Source organism: Balaenoptera physalus, assembly GCF_965194825.1.
Source record: "Balaenoptera physalus genome assembly, contig: HAP1_SCAFFOLD_2335, whole genome shotgun sequence".
NCBI classification, from domain to species: domain Eukaryota; kingdom Metazoa; phylum Chordata; class Mammalia; order Artiodactyla; family Balaenopteridae; genus Balaenoptera; species Balaenoptera physalus.
This window is the reverse complement of record NW_028124472.1, coordinates 38,038-54,653: the sequence shown is the minus strand read 5'-3', so window position 1 is coordinate 54,653 and position 16,616 is coordinate 38,038.

Here is a 16,616-nt window from a genome sequence, read left to right as displayed (position 1 = left end):
ATGGCAAGATCACATTGCAGAAAAACCTGTGGGAGGGGAGAGGTTTTCGCAGCCATCTTTGGAAAATGCAATCCCCCAGGGAAGTGGTGGGTGATGTGAGGTTACAAGAACACACAATCTAGTGGAAAAAACTGACATATGAACAGAGAATCACAGTACAATAAAATAAATTTCAAGGTAGTTATTTCCCCCTCTTTTACAAGAATTCTTTTTTTTTCCCTTTGATAAGAGTCATCACATTAAAATATTTTCATTCATTGTCTGTCTTCTACTAGATTGGAATCTCCATGCATTTAGTTTCCTACTGTAACCCCTGTGCCTAAAACACTACCAAGCCCAAAATAGGCACTCAATAAATATTTGCTGAAAGAGTATATGAGTAAAGTGCTGTAATAGAGAAGTAGTGGGAGGGCTGTGGGAGTACAGGCAATAACAAAGCACTCAGCTTGACAGAAATGACATTTGAGTGGGTCTTGAATGCTCTTGAAGGATAAACAACGATTTTTCTGGTGGAAAAAAAAGGGAATAAATTTTTCTCCTTAAATCTCCTCCAGAGACTTCATTAGCCAAATTTAAGTGGGCAGAGCTCATCCTAAGTGTACAAACTGCATGTAGTAGTTACAATGTTCTTGGTTGCAAGTGAAAGAAAACAGGGACTCAAATGTATTAAAAAATAAGCAGCGTATCGTATCACATAACAACAAGTCTGGAGGCCAACAGTTCAGGCAGCCTCAATGCCATCCTTCTTCACTGGGTCAACTTAGCTCCTTTGTGGTTGCAAGATGGTGCCCACAGTGGTAGGCATCACAGGCAGACAAAACAATACCCAGCAGGGGAGAGGACTGCTTCTCCTTTGGAGTAAGATCTTTCCCATAAGCCCCTGACAGACTTACCTCACACTGGCCCCCACACCACGCCTTATTGGCTAGAACTGTGTCCCATGCATGTATGTAACCTAAACGCTGATAAGAAGAAGGGGAGAAACACGAGCAGTTAGACTAATCACGTGTTACTCCTTGGGGCTTGACCTGAAGCTCCTGCCTCTCCTGAAGCACAGGGCTATGCAGAAAAGGGTGGATTCCCCAACAAAACAGAACAAAACAAATAACGGGGGTTTTGTTAGGAAGGAAAAAGGGGAGATGACTCCTCGGCACATAATCAACAGTGTTTGCAACATTAGGCTTGGGGAAGGTTAATGTTCTGTTTTCTTTGTGGATGACTATTACCTAACAATTTTATTTATTCTTTTTCATGCTTTTTGCTCCTTTCCTTTCTCCTCTGCACTAGTAGTCAGTTGAATACATCAATCGCTGTATCAATAGGAAAGAGTGTCATGTGTACAGTGTACATACGAATCTAATTAATCAAAAATATGTTGATTAGACGTGAGTGCACTTTCAGGTAAAAACCTTGATTCAGATGCTTCTGATAGCATAGCCATGCCCAGCTGTTCACCACTTGAATCGTGCTCTTTCATGGCCTTGTGCCCGTTACTTGTGCTGATTCCTCTGGCTAGGAAGTCCTTCTCAGTTTCCTTACCTATAGTGGATACTAGTGATTGCCTCTCCAGCGTCCATTCTATCCTTCTAGTAATTTGCTTGAAGAGATGGCGAACTGCCAAACTACTTTTTTCAGACTCCCTTGCAGCTAGGGTCTTGATCTGAAATAAGTTCAGTCAATCAGGTGCACCTGTGTAAGATTTGGAGGCAGATGCAAGGAGAAGGCATCGTTCTGTTGCTGTTGCTGTTGGCCAGCAAGGTTTGAGCAATAATGTTAAGAGGCATTTAATGCTGTTGGACTCCATGTCCTGTTTCAGTGTCCAGTCACCAGTTTCATGGGTGTGAAGTGCCCTTGCTGCAGCACCATCCCAACTTCTGGAACATAGCTACTGTGGTAGGCCCATGAACTCAATAGCCCAGGGGTACCCCCCTGACTTCTGCCCCTCCAGCTCATCAATTTTGTAAGCCTCTGTTTGATTCTCAGTATTAAATATTTCTCTGTTTGAAACACCTAGAGTGGTTTCTTCCTGTACTAAACCCTGACTCATAGATCACCTAATTCATATTCAGCCTTCCAGGCACAGCCTGGGTCTTCCCTGAGCCACCAGGTTGGGCCAGGTGCTTCCTCTGTGCTCCCACCACGTCCTGCCTGGTAAGCCCATGCCTCTTCATCTTTGCACCCCTGGCACCAGTGTTTGGCTCACAGCATGTGCAGCATCAATATTTACCGAACTGAAGCTCCCTCTGCCAAGATACCAGACAGGTCCTGAAATCTAGTCTAAAGGGTGCCCCACCTCATGCCTGGTCTGCAAAGCCCAAAGAACAAGTGGCTCTAGACTTATACTGGATTCTAGATGAATCCAGAGCCCTCAGCTTTTCCGTACTTTAGTCCCCCACACAAGAGGCCACACCAGAATTGAACATTTGACCTGGTCCCCAGGAAAAGGATGATAAGGAACAAGGGAAGTTGCTTATCTCAAGAGTTACCATCTGGTGGTTTTCAGGACCCTCTACTGCTGGGCCTACAACGAGGCCTGCAATCAATGGCAGCATAGCCTTTGGAGCGAGGAAAACCCAAGTTGGAAGGTGTGTGCCGTTGTGTAGCAAGTTACTTTCTGAACCTCAGATTCCTAATCTATAAAATGGGGTTGATAATATCAACCTCACAGGATTCTTGGGGGTAAAAGAGATTATATATGTAAAATGCTTAGCACAGTGCATGCACATTGGAAATGCCCAATACCCATCAGTTACTGTTACGGCTACCATTGTTGCTGACTGTGCCATCACTGTACCACAATTCTGTTACATATTTTTTACTTCATATACATATACTTTCCTTCAGCCCAAACAGACTCACATGCAGTTAGACTAGAACGTACTTCTCTATACTTTCTCCCGAGGTGTTCCATTTTACATCATGATGTGATTAACCCTTTTCTGCAGAAGATCCAGCTAGGCCCAAGTTTGGGGCTGTGCTGAGGAAATAACAAAACCATCTATGTCAGTGGCTCTCGACCCTAGCTGAAAATCAGGATCACCTGGAGAGCTAAAAACAAAACGGCAACAAAAAGAAACAAATAAAACGAAACCAAGAAACAATGTCTGGGTCCGTCAGCCAGAGATTCGGATTCAGTAGGGCCCAAGCATCAGTAGATCTTAAGGCTCCCCAGGTGATTGTAATGTGCAGCCGAGAGCCATTGCTGAGAGTAGGAAAGATTAGCGCTTCCATCGCCTCTGGGAAAGAAGAAAGAAGCTCTTACTTTTCTATAATCGCCACCACAGTGGAGGAGGGGAGAGGACTAAAGATTACAGTTGAATGATTCCACTTATAATGTGAACAAGGCATTCTTATTATGAACCTGGATAAATGACTCATGATGTTAATCCTCTGATTAGTGTCTGGGTTTCTCATCTAGAGGTGTCTGATCTGATGAGAACAGGAGTTATCAGAAATGCTCTAGGACATGGAAAAAGCTAGTCTGGAAATACCTGTGAGGGATTTCAAGTTGGCTTGTGGGTGTCTGTCCTGTGCCAGCCCTGGGCACACTCGCACACTTGCGGGCTGGTTGCTGATGTCAGGTGTACGCACTTTGATCCAGGGCAAGTGAAATGATCCCTGCTTTGGCATAAAATCTAGCTAATATCTAAATGCTAGAGATAGCTGGTGACAGCTGGGAGTGTGCTCAGACATAAAGTACAGGCATACCTCATTTGATTGCGCTTTGCAGACTTTGCTTTTTCACAAATTGAAGGTTTGTGACAACCCTGAGTTGTCAGATGATGGTTAGCATTTTTTAGAAATAAAGTATTTTTAAATTAAAATATGTACTTTTTTTAAAGACAGAATGCTCTTGCACACTTAATAGACTGAAGAATAGTGTAAACATAAGTTTTATAGACATTACTGGAAAACCAAAAAATCCATGTGACTCACTTTATTGTGATATTTCCTTTATTGCAGTGGTCTGGAAGCAAACCCACAATATCTCTGAGGTATGCCTGTACATCTAAAAAATGTAACTTTTTTCCCATTATTAAAGTGATACACAAAAGAAAATAGAGTGGGAAAACAGAAAAATAGCATGAACCCAGTAGAAACTAATAACAGACTTAAATAGAGTTACGAGGTGCTAGACATGGTTTTAAGCTCTTCACCATATAAATTCATTTACCCCTCACTACAACTCTATGAGGGGTAACTCCACTTTACAGATGAGGAAAGAGGACCTGGAGCTGTTGTGTGACTTGTCCAAAGTGGCAGCTAGTAAAGGAAGAGCCAAGGTTTGGACTCATGCTGCATTTAACAGGGTAGGGTCAACCTCAGAGATATATATAGCTCATAAGGTAAGCTTTATCCAAGGATTCAATGCCACTTGCTAAAGTTTAAAAAGTTAATCTCAGTTGCCATTTATTCATCCATTTATTTCACAAATATTTACCAAAGGCATCTATGGGCAGCACACTGTTCCAGGCTTGATTATCAAGATACTGAAGAGTATACAGAGGCTACCTGTCCAGTCATTCCTATAGCATTGAACTCTCAAGTGTCTCAATATGTCTAATCAATACAAGTATAGTAAGATTAGAAATGCAATAACTATTCTCTGATTACAAAATCCAAAACCAATACTTCAAAACTTTCAAAATGTCACAGTCTTACTAGATGGAATGTTTGGCATGATCCTCCGTATTTTCATCAATTAATAAGTACACCTTGGACAATAATTTAAGCTGAACCTCATGAATTCCACTTTTTAGCAACACGTTTAATATAACAGTAGTGTCTTCAAGTCAGAAATTTGGTGTTTTTGGATGGATGGATGGATGGATGGCTAGATGGAAGGATAGATGAGTGAATTAATAGCTAAGAATGCCTGGCAATGTTCTAGTTGCTTAAAAATTGCATCTTTAAAAATAATTCAGTGTTTTCCAGTTTGTTAAACAATAACTATGACTCAGAAGAAAATTGTGATTTCTGTCCTTTCCATGGACTAAACATGTAACTTCAAGGAAGCCATTATGATGCCAGTTCCATCTGATTGTTGTGAGGATCAAATGAGCTAACTGAAATGAATTATGTAGCACCCTGCCTAATACATGTTAAACAGCATATTTTAAACTGCCTTTAAAGTGAAATACTATATGCAGAAAAGCAAAAATTCAAATGATACAAAAAGCTATACAATGCAAAATACGTTTCTTTTGGCCAAGTTTTCCCGCTATTATTACTACTATTATTAGAGATCTCCAAGCAAAAATAACATCTCCCTGTTGATTAAGAAGGGAGAGGTTTACAGACTAGGAGATAACATCCTTTGAGTCAGAACCAAGTGAAATAACACATGTATTCTGGTTAAATTCCAGCATGAGTGATTAACATTCTCCAACTTCAAATAATTTTTATTATTAGCCAACACTTGTCCATCCCCAATAATACACATGTTGCATCCAGGCCACAGAATGAGGCAGCCTCTCTTGGCATGTTCACAATCTGTGCATACTTTCCACTGAGGGTTTCCCTTTCTTTTTGATTGCTATTCCATAGCTTTTCAACTCCCACTACTTTCAACCCTGGGATGTTTGCCGACACTGAGTGCCAAGTAGTTCCAAAAAAACCAAAAAAATATAAGCACCTGTAGAATCCCAGGGAATGAAAGAGGTAAAGTCCATTTTAAACATATTTATTAACGGTTTTAATGTTTGTGAAGAGATTTATATTTATTTCTTTTAACTTTGAGGCTGGGATTAATACACGTATTCCTCATTATTTCTCACAAAGTCTTGTTGATAAGCAGGAGGAAGAGGGCTATTCTGCAATTTTGTCTCCCAGTCTGTGTAAGTGGGATCCAGGACACAAGAACGACTCAGCCCTAAAGTGCAGTCCTGAGTCCCTCAAGAACTCAGGCCCTCCTGCCTTTTTCCCGCCTTCTTCCAGTAGAAGGAAGGGGTGGGGGGAGCGGGAAACAATTCAAACCCTCTTTGTAAGCGTGTGAATGAATTTCAAGAATGTTAAACACCTCAGTCTTCCAACCTAATTAGAACATGTAGAAAAGAGGAATTTTTAGGACATTTAAAACTTGCAGCATAATAACCCATCTGGAGAGCGCCACAGTGCGTCCCAGTGGTCGAGGCGCCCAGCAGGTCTTCGCGCGGGCTCCCGCAGCTCCGTGCGCCCCGGATCCCCGGCGGCGCGCGGGTGCGCAGCTAAGCAGCGGGTAGCCCCGGGTGGGGTGGGGGGCGGCCCCTGCCCATCACAGAGCCCGGAGCCAGTGTTGCTTTTCTCTGCGGGCGACTTCGAACTGCCTGGATTTTTAACCCGATAAACTGATAAAGGACTAACACGTCTGGAGTCTTCCAAAGACAGAAAGAAAATCACTTTCTTGTCGCAACAGTAAGATTTTGTTACGAAATGCAAAAGTAAAGGTTAAAGCCTGGGAGATAACCGGTCGCATATGGGGGGAGGGGGGAGGAGGTGGTAAAAACTGTGGCTGTCGCGTCCCAACTATCTCGGTTCGAATCCCGGGTTTGCCATTTGAGAGCCTACTCTGTGCTAGGCGGTCGGAATACCGCGCTGAACAAGATTATCTAGGTTGTGGCTTTCTTGGGGGAACTATCATTAGCTCGGTTCCCTTGGTATGCTTCTAAACTCTGTTTCTTCACCTATAAGAATTGTTGTAAGGATCTGAGACATCCTGTATTAAGATGAGAACGATTAACGCGCCGTCTGACACACAGTAGGGGCTCAGTAAGCATTTGTACTTCTCTCAATTTGAGCTCACCTGGTGAGGGCAGCGCAGAGAGGAGACAGGTGCCACGGTTAAGAATGATTCTTTGAGCAGTTCTTTTAAACAAGCGCTGGACTCTAAGGATGCTTAGCTGCAGATAGGAGACCCGGTAGGTGCCCTGGAAGCTAGGGTTCATAAGCTAGAACATTACGGGAAAGTGAGCCCCGCACCAGTGGACGCCAGCAGAGAACTCAGGAGGGACTTCTAGCTAGGGTTTCCCGCTCCGTGTCTCAAGAAGGCGTGATTAGCATTCGCCCCACCCCCCCATAGCTTCCCGGCCGGCGACTGGCCCACGCTCCTCGGCTGCCAGCTCCAGGCGGGGCCGGAGGGCGCCTGGGGAGAGGCTGAGCCCGAGGGGCAGTGGGCGGGGACGCGCGGAGAGCGTGGCGGGGCGGCCCACCAACCGAGTCCCAGCGCGAAGGGGCGGGGCCGGGGCGGAGCCTCCCGGCGGGCATTAGAAGCAGGTGACCCAGGCTGGGCGGGAGAGGCCAGTCAGCCCGAGGCCGTGACTCCACTGCGGCTCCTCTTCTGAGAAAGCCTATATAGTGATGAGCACACACTTTACTGTTAGAGAATTCTGTTTGCTTTTCTAATCTGTTGAACCATTCCCTCATTTATATATGAAAGCCTATGTATTGATGAATACACGTACACACACCACGCATACATACTTTACTGTTAAAAATTCTGTTTGCTTTCCTAATCTATTTAACCATTCATTCAAGAAGAGTGTGAGGCCATTACTGGGGAAGGGGGTGACAGTGCATTGGCCAGCAGAATACCAGTGACCAGGACTGAGTGGGGACTAAATTTAAGAAGCTAAAATGGCAAAAACAATTAAAATTTGAGGATGTCTCCCTAGAAAAACAGCAAGTGTAGGGATTTGCGCTTCATTTATACCAAAGTTGGAAAAGTCAGATTTAAGCCCAGGTCAGTTTTTACATTATGGATATTAAGTAAACAAGTGTATAGTTTCCATAGTGTATTTAAGCACTTTGCTGGTGGAAAGAAGCCTGGTGTTATAGTTTTCATGGACTTTCAGAAGCTATTCACGTTTCTAAAAATGCACTGCTCTTACACACTCATCCTCTGAATCAAAATTTCAGTATATTCGACAAAACCTTGTACACAGAGCTACAGAACTTTTTGCACATCTAATTCCTCTACTTGTTCAGAAGCTTCTTAGACCCTTGAAATAGATCCCCTGCCTGAGGGCCAGTTCCTCTCTTGTTTTTCAAATGAGGAACTTTTCTGATCACCTTGACCTCTTCCCTCAGTTAACATGTCTTCCCAGAAAGTACATAGATTATTCTGCTGCCTTAGGTCATTGTGCCTAATTTGGGTTTTTCCTCTTCCTTTTTTTTTTTTTTGTGGAGGAGTGTAAAGATGATGCAGAATGTATCTAAAAGTTGTGGGATGATGTGGTTGAAGTGATTTAATTCTTCCTGTTAAAACAACTATTTTTCATTTTGGCAACATACCAAACCTAAAAAGAACAACCAATTTACTTTAAAAAAGAAAAAAAGACAGTTAAGACAAAGGATACTAAGCCAAGGAGAGGCAATACAGGTAATGCATTTGGAGGTCTAGGTCCAGGCCAACTCTCAGAGCTGCCTCTGTTTTCAGCTTCTGTTCTCACCGCTGCTCTCCCCCTCCCTTCCCTCAAAGATGAAGCCCACCTGCTTCCCTCAAGTCTTACCTCAGCCACCCCTCCCGCTACCCAGGGCAGAGAAGCCCATCTACTTATGGTCGCCCCCTATTTCCATCTCATATGCTGTTTTCTTCTGATTTTTATTTTTATTAGGCAAACAATCCACACTCATGAAAACAATTATAAAATGGAAGGTTGTGGGGTGGTTTAGCAGCTTCTTCACAGCCAGCTCTGTGATTTTAGTGAGGATTTAAGGCCCAGTGTAGTTTCACATGTACAGCTTTTGGGCTGTCCCTTTCATGGTTCAATTGTAAGCAACGTCTCCCATCACAGATTAGGGGGTAAAGATTTAGAAGGAACTAATATGTGACCTCTCAGTAAATCAGTTGATAAGACTTAGGAAGTCATTTTAATTTATATTATTAACCTCACACTTTGAAGTTATCTAAATTGGCTGAAAATAAGTATTCTTGGTGCCTTATTGGTTTATCCTTGCAAACCTTTGTCATGCTTTCTCGTAGTCATTTCCAGTGATAAGCCTGTGTGTGTGTTGTGTGTAATTGTGAGCAATGTACAAGCTTAAATAACGTGCTGACACCACTGTTTCCAAGTTGGTATTCATTAGGCCGTTTCCTCCTGGGCTAGGGCTGCGCTAATCCTGACACCGGCTGCCAGGAGAAAACCTCATGGAGCCCACACCGCACCTTAATAACAGCATCCGTGACCTGCAGTCTCAAGTACAGAATGGGAACCCCAGAGCTAGGAAATGTAGTTGTATATTTTAATGAACTGCTACCCCTGCTAAAGAGGCTTCTTTCACTTTTGTGCTCTACAGAAAGACCAAGGGGGGTAGGAGGGACAAAGCTTTGAATAGCTGCTTTCTAACACCAAATGTGGCCAACAGGACAGAGAACATCACAAATCTAGGCAGGTGTGAGGTACAGTGGCTGAGGATTTCCTGCTCCCCCTGCATGCCCTTTCTTGCCTCCAAAGTCCGATCAAGTGATCCTGGGAAAGAAATACGCCTGGGTTGAGGAGGGTGGTTTTGAAAGAAAAAGCTACCAAGACATTAAAGCAGGGTGAATGAAGGGTAGGCAGGATGAAAGTAACTAAGTAACCTGGCTCAGAACTCTCAAAAGCTTCTAGCAGCTTGATGACAATTACAGGATTTATTTCAGTCTGTGGTACATCATTTGAAGACAATATTACTTCATGTTGTTACAAACCGTATGTATAGTGTGTATGTGTTGTGGGTGCGTATATAAATAATATATATTATATATATGAGAGATTTAGTGACTTTTGATACGGGTTTGGTGCAGGTGAATTTATTACTGAGCCAAGTGAGGCACATACTGAGTCAGTAGTTCGAGTCCAGGGCATTCAGTACTTTTCCTGATTTCCATGTGTGTATAGTGCCTGTCCCATGCGGTATTGTCAGTGTCATGTCAAATCCAGAACTCACAAAGCAGAGCCAGCGATATTTTATTTGTAGACAGTCAACTAGAATCTATAAAATGATTACTGGCAGATGATTATAATTCCAGATCCCTAACACTAGCAAAAGGAAACCCAGAGCATCTTGATAAGAAGTTTTCTGTTTTTGTTTTGTTCCTGGAAGTCAGTAGAATAGCAGTTGTATGTGGTTATATTAGTGTCAAGATACTTAATTTGCTGACCTTATTATTTCAGAAAAAAAAATTGTATGTATTATATTTGTGGGAAGTTAAAATAATGCTTTGAGATTTATATCAAATATGGAGAGTAGTTATTTATGAAAAACAAAGAAATGTCTATTTTTGTTTCTTTGTTCCCAATTAATGTAGATAAATTTTAAAGTGCATTAAAGCAATGGTAAAGCAAATAAGATGCTGTACAAGTATTTTTCTCATGCTTTCATGGAGAGACACTGTTTTCTAAGAGTATCTGAAGGAGGTATGTGCATTCTAACTTCATGATCAGATTTCTCGGATGTACTTTGAATATAAGTGGCAACGTTTTTATTGATAATAAAATCAAAGAAATTCCAGTCACCAGAAGGAGAACTAATGAAAACATGTTTTACCTGAATGAATATACTTCATAGGTTTCTCCTGCTGATCCTGTGATTGTTTCATGATTCACTTGAAGAAATGAAGGAAAATACACATAAGAACAGAGACATTACCTGAGATTGTGTTCTATTTTATCAACCCTCCATCTATACTCTGTACTGAAGCAATTTGGATAGAAGTGCTGCTGTTGTTGTGTGTGTCTGGTTTGCAGTCAGAAACTCCCAAAACTTCATCATTCAGCAGTTAGATCCACAACTTTGTATTAAGGTCTAAATACAAGTCAGGGAACCCAGATAAGATAAAAGGATATATGGTTCTCCCTCTGTATTTGTGGGTAATTGGTTCCAGTAGTCTCCCTCCCCCCCGTGCCACCCCATACCAAAATCCATGGATGCTCAAGTCCCTTATATAAAACGGTGCAGTATTTACATATAACCTACGCACAATCCTCCCATCTTCCCCCGCACCCTCCTTTATACTTTAAGTCGTGTCTAGATTACTTATAACACCAAATACAAATCCTAAGTAAGTAGTTGTAAATACAATGCAAATGGTTGTTGGTGTGCAGCAAATTCAAGTTTTGCTTTCTGTAACTTTCTGAAATTTTTTTCCCTAAATATTTTCAGTCCATGGTTGGTTGAATCCACTGATGCAGAACCTGTGGATACGGAGGGCCAACTGTAAATTGATTTAGAGTTGGCACTTCCCTGACAATCTGGACAGATGCTTAGTAAACCTGAGATAATTAATTTAGCATCAAAGTGAGTACTGTGAGCATTATTAGATTGGTACATGTTAGGGCATTTGGGAGAACAGAAAAACCAGCAGTTGAGCTGGATCCTGGTGCAAGAGCCACTGTGCCTTACCCGTACAGGTCTCTAGTTGGCACATCTTCCCAATGCTTTCTCATTGTTCATTCCCCCCAGTGGAAAAGGGGGGCACTGTTGGACTTAGGAAGTTGGAGAAATAGGTAATAATGCTTCTTTTAGTGATTTAGTTACAGAGCTCTTACGTGCAACAGAATGAGAGGAAGTAGAATGGTTCTGTGCATAGATTTGGGAGCTAGACTGATTAGGGATTCAACTCCCAGCTCCATCATTCATGGGCTGTTGATCCTGAACAAATTACTTAAGCTCTTAGTACTTCGTTTGTGTACTGCATCTTAGTACTTTCTCATCTGTGAAAGGGGGATAATGATAGTACTTATATTTTAGGGTTGAGAGGATCTAAAAGATGAAATCAGGTTAAGGTAAGTAAACCAAGGAGGAAGCAGCCATTCAGGCATGGAATGGAAAGGGAATTGAAAGACTAGTTTTCAAGTTTGTGTCTGCATAAGAATCATTTGGGGTTCCTATTAGAAATGTAGATTCCCAGGCTTCAGCTCCAGGAATTGAGATGAATTTGGGATCCAAGAATTAGGTCTTTTTGTTCTGTTTTAGTAAACTTTTAGAATTATCTTAGGTTTACAGAAAAGTTGCAAAGATATATCCATTTTGCCCTAATATTAACATATTATCATAGCACATTTGTTAAACTAAGAAGTCAACATTAATGCACTACTGTTAACTCCAGACTTCATTTGGATTTCACCAGATTTTCCACTGATGTTCTTTATCTGTTCTAGGATTCCACATTGCATTTAGAGAAGCTTCATTTCTTACAGGGACTTTCAGCCCATGAGAGGCAGGTGGTCTGGAGACCACATCTTGAGAAACACTAGGACATGTCAAGGGCTGAGGAAGGTCAAATTGCCCCATCCTCACCACCATCCTGGTGGTGGGGGTGTTGGATATAGAAATTTGATTTGAAGAGTTGGGATGGAATCCTCTCCCTTAGATGAGAGGGGTTACCTTAAGAAGTGAGGCATCTATTCCTAATGCCAGATGAAATGAGTTTTGGAGTTTGGAAGGTGGGGTTGCTGCCTAGCCTGAGGAGATACATCTAGGGTTGTGGGCAGATCAGGGGAGTGAGTGCAGCAAATTGGGAACAACTACTTTGTGGGAACACAGGAGGGCTCAAGTAGTTGATTAAAGGGGATTACAAGGGGCCAGTTAGCCCGTGAGCCATAGAAATCCTGTATTTCCTGGAACCTGGCGATAGTGTTTTAGAAATGGGTCATAGTAGTAACCAACATCAAGCACTGCCACATTGGACACGAGCAGAGAGTCAAAGGGTGAAGCTGAGATGACCTTGTTGAGAGAGGGCAGTGGGAGGTGGACAAAACACTGATGCCCTGCGTTTGGAAGAGTCGGTTCCCACAGTGAGGAGATAAAGGGCCACCATCTGGGGAGCTAGAAGTAAAGGTCAGTAGAATTGAGAACGGTAAGATGAAGGAATAGATGTTGTAAGAAAAAGCTAGCAGAGTAATTTGAGGTCTTGAAGTAGAGATCGACATATTCTTGAGGACCTTAGGTTCTGAGGCTGTCACTGACTTTCTCTAATCACATTCAAATTATTTAGCTGCCCTCACAGCAGTTAAGTAATCACCTAACCTGTTCCTTTTTTTTTTTTTTTTTTTAAAGAACATTAACCTCTTTTCATTTGACTCTGGATTTCTCTTAATTTCTATACTACTTCACTTTCCTGGTTCTTTCTGCATGTTAGCGATCCTAAACCATAAACTGGTATTCATAACATTTCTTTCACATGAAGTACATGTTATCTCATCTGCCAAACCCATTTAAAATGGACTAGTGGAAATTGCCTCAGAAGCCAAACAGATTGCACCTGTGTACAAGGGACCAGGTGTCTCTGAAGGGCTCCTAGATCTTTTGTATTCTTGCTGGCACGGTGTCAGGCTGGCCAGGCTGGTGAGTGGCTAACAGTTAAGATTTTAGGTGATCTAATCCTTAACTTGATAGATGCTGGGTGTAATCTACAGATTCTGCATAGAAATTAGCACTTACCCCTGGGAGAGCCCCTACCAGCTGTCAAGTGCTTTACCAAACAGCTCTATACTCAAGAATGCGGCTTCTGGGTGAGGGAACAGTCGTAGTCATTTTACATGTGGTTAGAGAGAAGTCTTGGGTGATGAAAGATTTTAGCTAACCTACACGCTATAGGTAAACATTTCCCAAAACATTGCATAACCTGAATACAGAGTGAATTGTTTTCCAGTAAATACTGGCTTCAGCATTTTTCAAAAATCAAGGAATGGTATATTTTATAGAATGGGAAAACTAAGAAATGAAATTTGACCTGTTGTAAAACTAGGATTTAGTGCTGTTGAATTTCAATAATGGGCATACAGGGTACATTAGGAGTAAATGTGAAAGAATAGGGTCATGATGGAATCTGATACAGGGTGGAAAAAATTTCTCTTAACCAGAAACACTGGGCCCTAAGAAGTTGTCTTAGGGTCAACCACATGAATTTAACATACAAAAATGGCAATTTAATTTGGTTCAAACATACATTTCAAACTTTTGTCTTTTCCTTGTAAAGAATAGAGTTCAGTTCACGGTATACCAGAGTTAAAATTGCACAGATGTCAGTATTCCAATAGAGAAAAATAATTTTTTTTAAAAAGCGAAAAAGTAAAATTTGAGTTCAGGTAGTCAGATATTCTTTTATAGTCTTACTACTTTAGGGAACAAACCCTTCCTCGGTATAAAAATCTGGAAAAAAATGCCATAGTTGCCACCCTATTAATAACTAGTTTCCATGCCCCATATTTGTTGGAGAACCTACTTTGTGATGTTTAAACTTTTACCTTAAGTTGCCTCAATTTCCCATTTATTAAAATGGCTGTATTGCCTCTAGAATTAAAGCTGAAGGGGAAAAGCAATTTTTAGCGATTCCCCTTATTCTACCAACTTGTTCTTGAAGCTACAGTCATGCCCAATGTTCCTACCCCCAATTTTTTTTTTTTTAAACCTTCGACCACTCGAGATATGTCAGCATTTCTGCTTAGTAACTGGCATATTACTACGTGGTGCAAACTATTGATATAAACAGTGACTTGTGATAGATTTTTTTTCCCTTCTGTACTAAATCAGATCATTTCTCCTCATCAGCAACTTAACAAGAACAAAGTTAAAGATGTGACCTTAGGAAGGTAACTAAGGTGGATGAAATACTACGGCAATACTATCAGGACTGATGGAATATTGCTCAAGTGCAGTGGCTAGGGTCTAAAAGAAACTTTAGAGATCTGGTATATTTCCAACTGAATGTTAAGTGAAATAGCATGTTAAAGTCAAATTACGTGGCTTGTTTAAAAGTCACCCTCTTAACAGCAACCACAATTCTACTGCTTCCTGTTCTTCCATGTTCTTTCCTGTTCAATTGCTTGAAGCTCTCAAACAACAAGTTCTGATTCTACAGTATTCCTGTAATTCCTTTCTCTGTGTATTTACCTACTTTTATCTTTCAATGTGCATTTCCATCTTGGCACCATAACAAACAATTCAAAAATGCCATCTAATGCATTATGCCACTGAGCACTGTAGCCAGTGATTTTAAGTGTACTAGATTATCTTCAGGTTGAAAAGAGCGTAAGCTGAAGAAATAAATGTCTACATCTTAACTAAAGGCAGGGGTCAAAACAACTTATGAATGGTTAGTTTGAAAATGCTTTAAGGCCCGACTATCAGAGCTGACTGAAAACATTTGAGTTAGGCAGAGTTGTAATGTTATGTGAACAGTGAGAAGTGTTACAAACACAGTAGCCATATATTTTAATTGAAATAGAGTTTATTAGCTTTTCTTTTAATATAAACATGAGGAAGAAAAACCACATAAGTTGTAGCATTCTTTTCAAAATAAAACTGCAATCAGTACTTGAATTTCCAAGCTCCAAACTCCATAAACAATATTTTTTGAGGTGGTAGATTGTAGTATTTTATATACCATAATTTATCATTTATGTCTCTGTCCCTTAAAAATGATGGAACCTGCAGCACTCAGTATAATGTGAAGCCTTGCTATAAAGAGAGAAAGTACTTCTGGCCCAGAAATGCTTTGTTTACAGGCAAAATTCCTAGGATTACATTTGAGAAGGTAGGAGGAGAAAGATTTCACATAGTTGAGAACACTTTTTTTTTTTTTTTTAATATTTCAAGTTTAGGTGACATCGTTACCAATCTCCAAAAAGACTGATTACTGGACCTCCCTGCCTTTTAAAGCCTGAGGTAAGGGTTCCTAAGGTTTATATGTTTCCTCTTACATAGAACTTGAAGTGAGACACCTACAGCCAGGTTAACACACAGGATAGAAAAGCTGTTTCGTATCACTTACTCTCCTGTCCCTACTATTAGGGTCCAGTTCCTTTCAATTTATTACATGTGAATTAACACTGTTGTTCATAATTCCTTTACCAAATCTAGAAAAAAGAAACTTAGGTGATCAAGCAGGTAAGCAGCCCAGCCTTGCAAAGGACTATTTTAAAAAGAGGAGGGGAGGTATCCCCTCAAGTCTTAGTGCAATTTTAAGCTTTGATACTTGTAGAAGTATAAATGCCACAAACTTACAAAACATCATTTGAAAGTTTAATCGAATTTCTTCTAAACTCATTTAGTTTTGTAAATTTTAAACGTTAAGCGTTTATTGTTTTATTTTTTAAAATTAATGTATTTATTTATTTATGGCTGTGTTGGGTCTTCGTTTCTGTGCGAGGGCTTTCTCTAGTTGTGGCAAGTGGGGGCCACTCTTCATCGCGGTGCGCGGGCCTCTCATTATCGCGGCCTCTCTTGTTGCGGAGCACAGGCTCCAGACGCGCAGGCTCAGTAATTGTGGCTCACGGGCCTTCCCAAGCCAGGGCTCGAACCTGTGTCCCCAACAAGAGAGCCTGCGACAGTGAGAGGCCCGCGCACCGTGATGAAGAGTGGCCCCCACTTGCCACAACTAGAGAAAGCCCTCACACAGAAACGACCCAACACGCCATTAAATAAATTAATTCATTTAAAAAAATAAAAAAATAAAAAAATAAAAGCTTAATGTTTAAAATGTACAAAAGTAAATGAGTTTAGAAGAAATTCGATTAAAGTTTCAAGTGATGTTTTGCCAGTCTAGCATTTATACTTCTGCGACAGTGTTCTGGAGTATCCAAGCACACTATATTAAAGCTTAAAATTGTTCTAAGACTTTTGGGACACCTTCTATTTCATCACCGGCTTGTTAATTA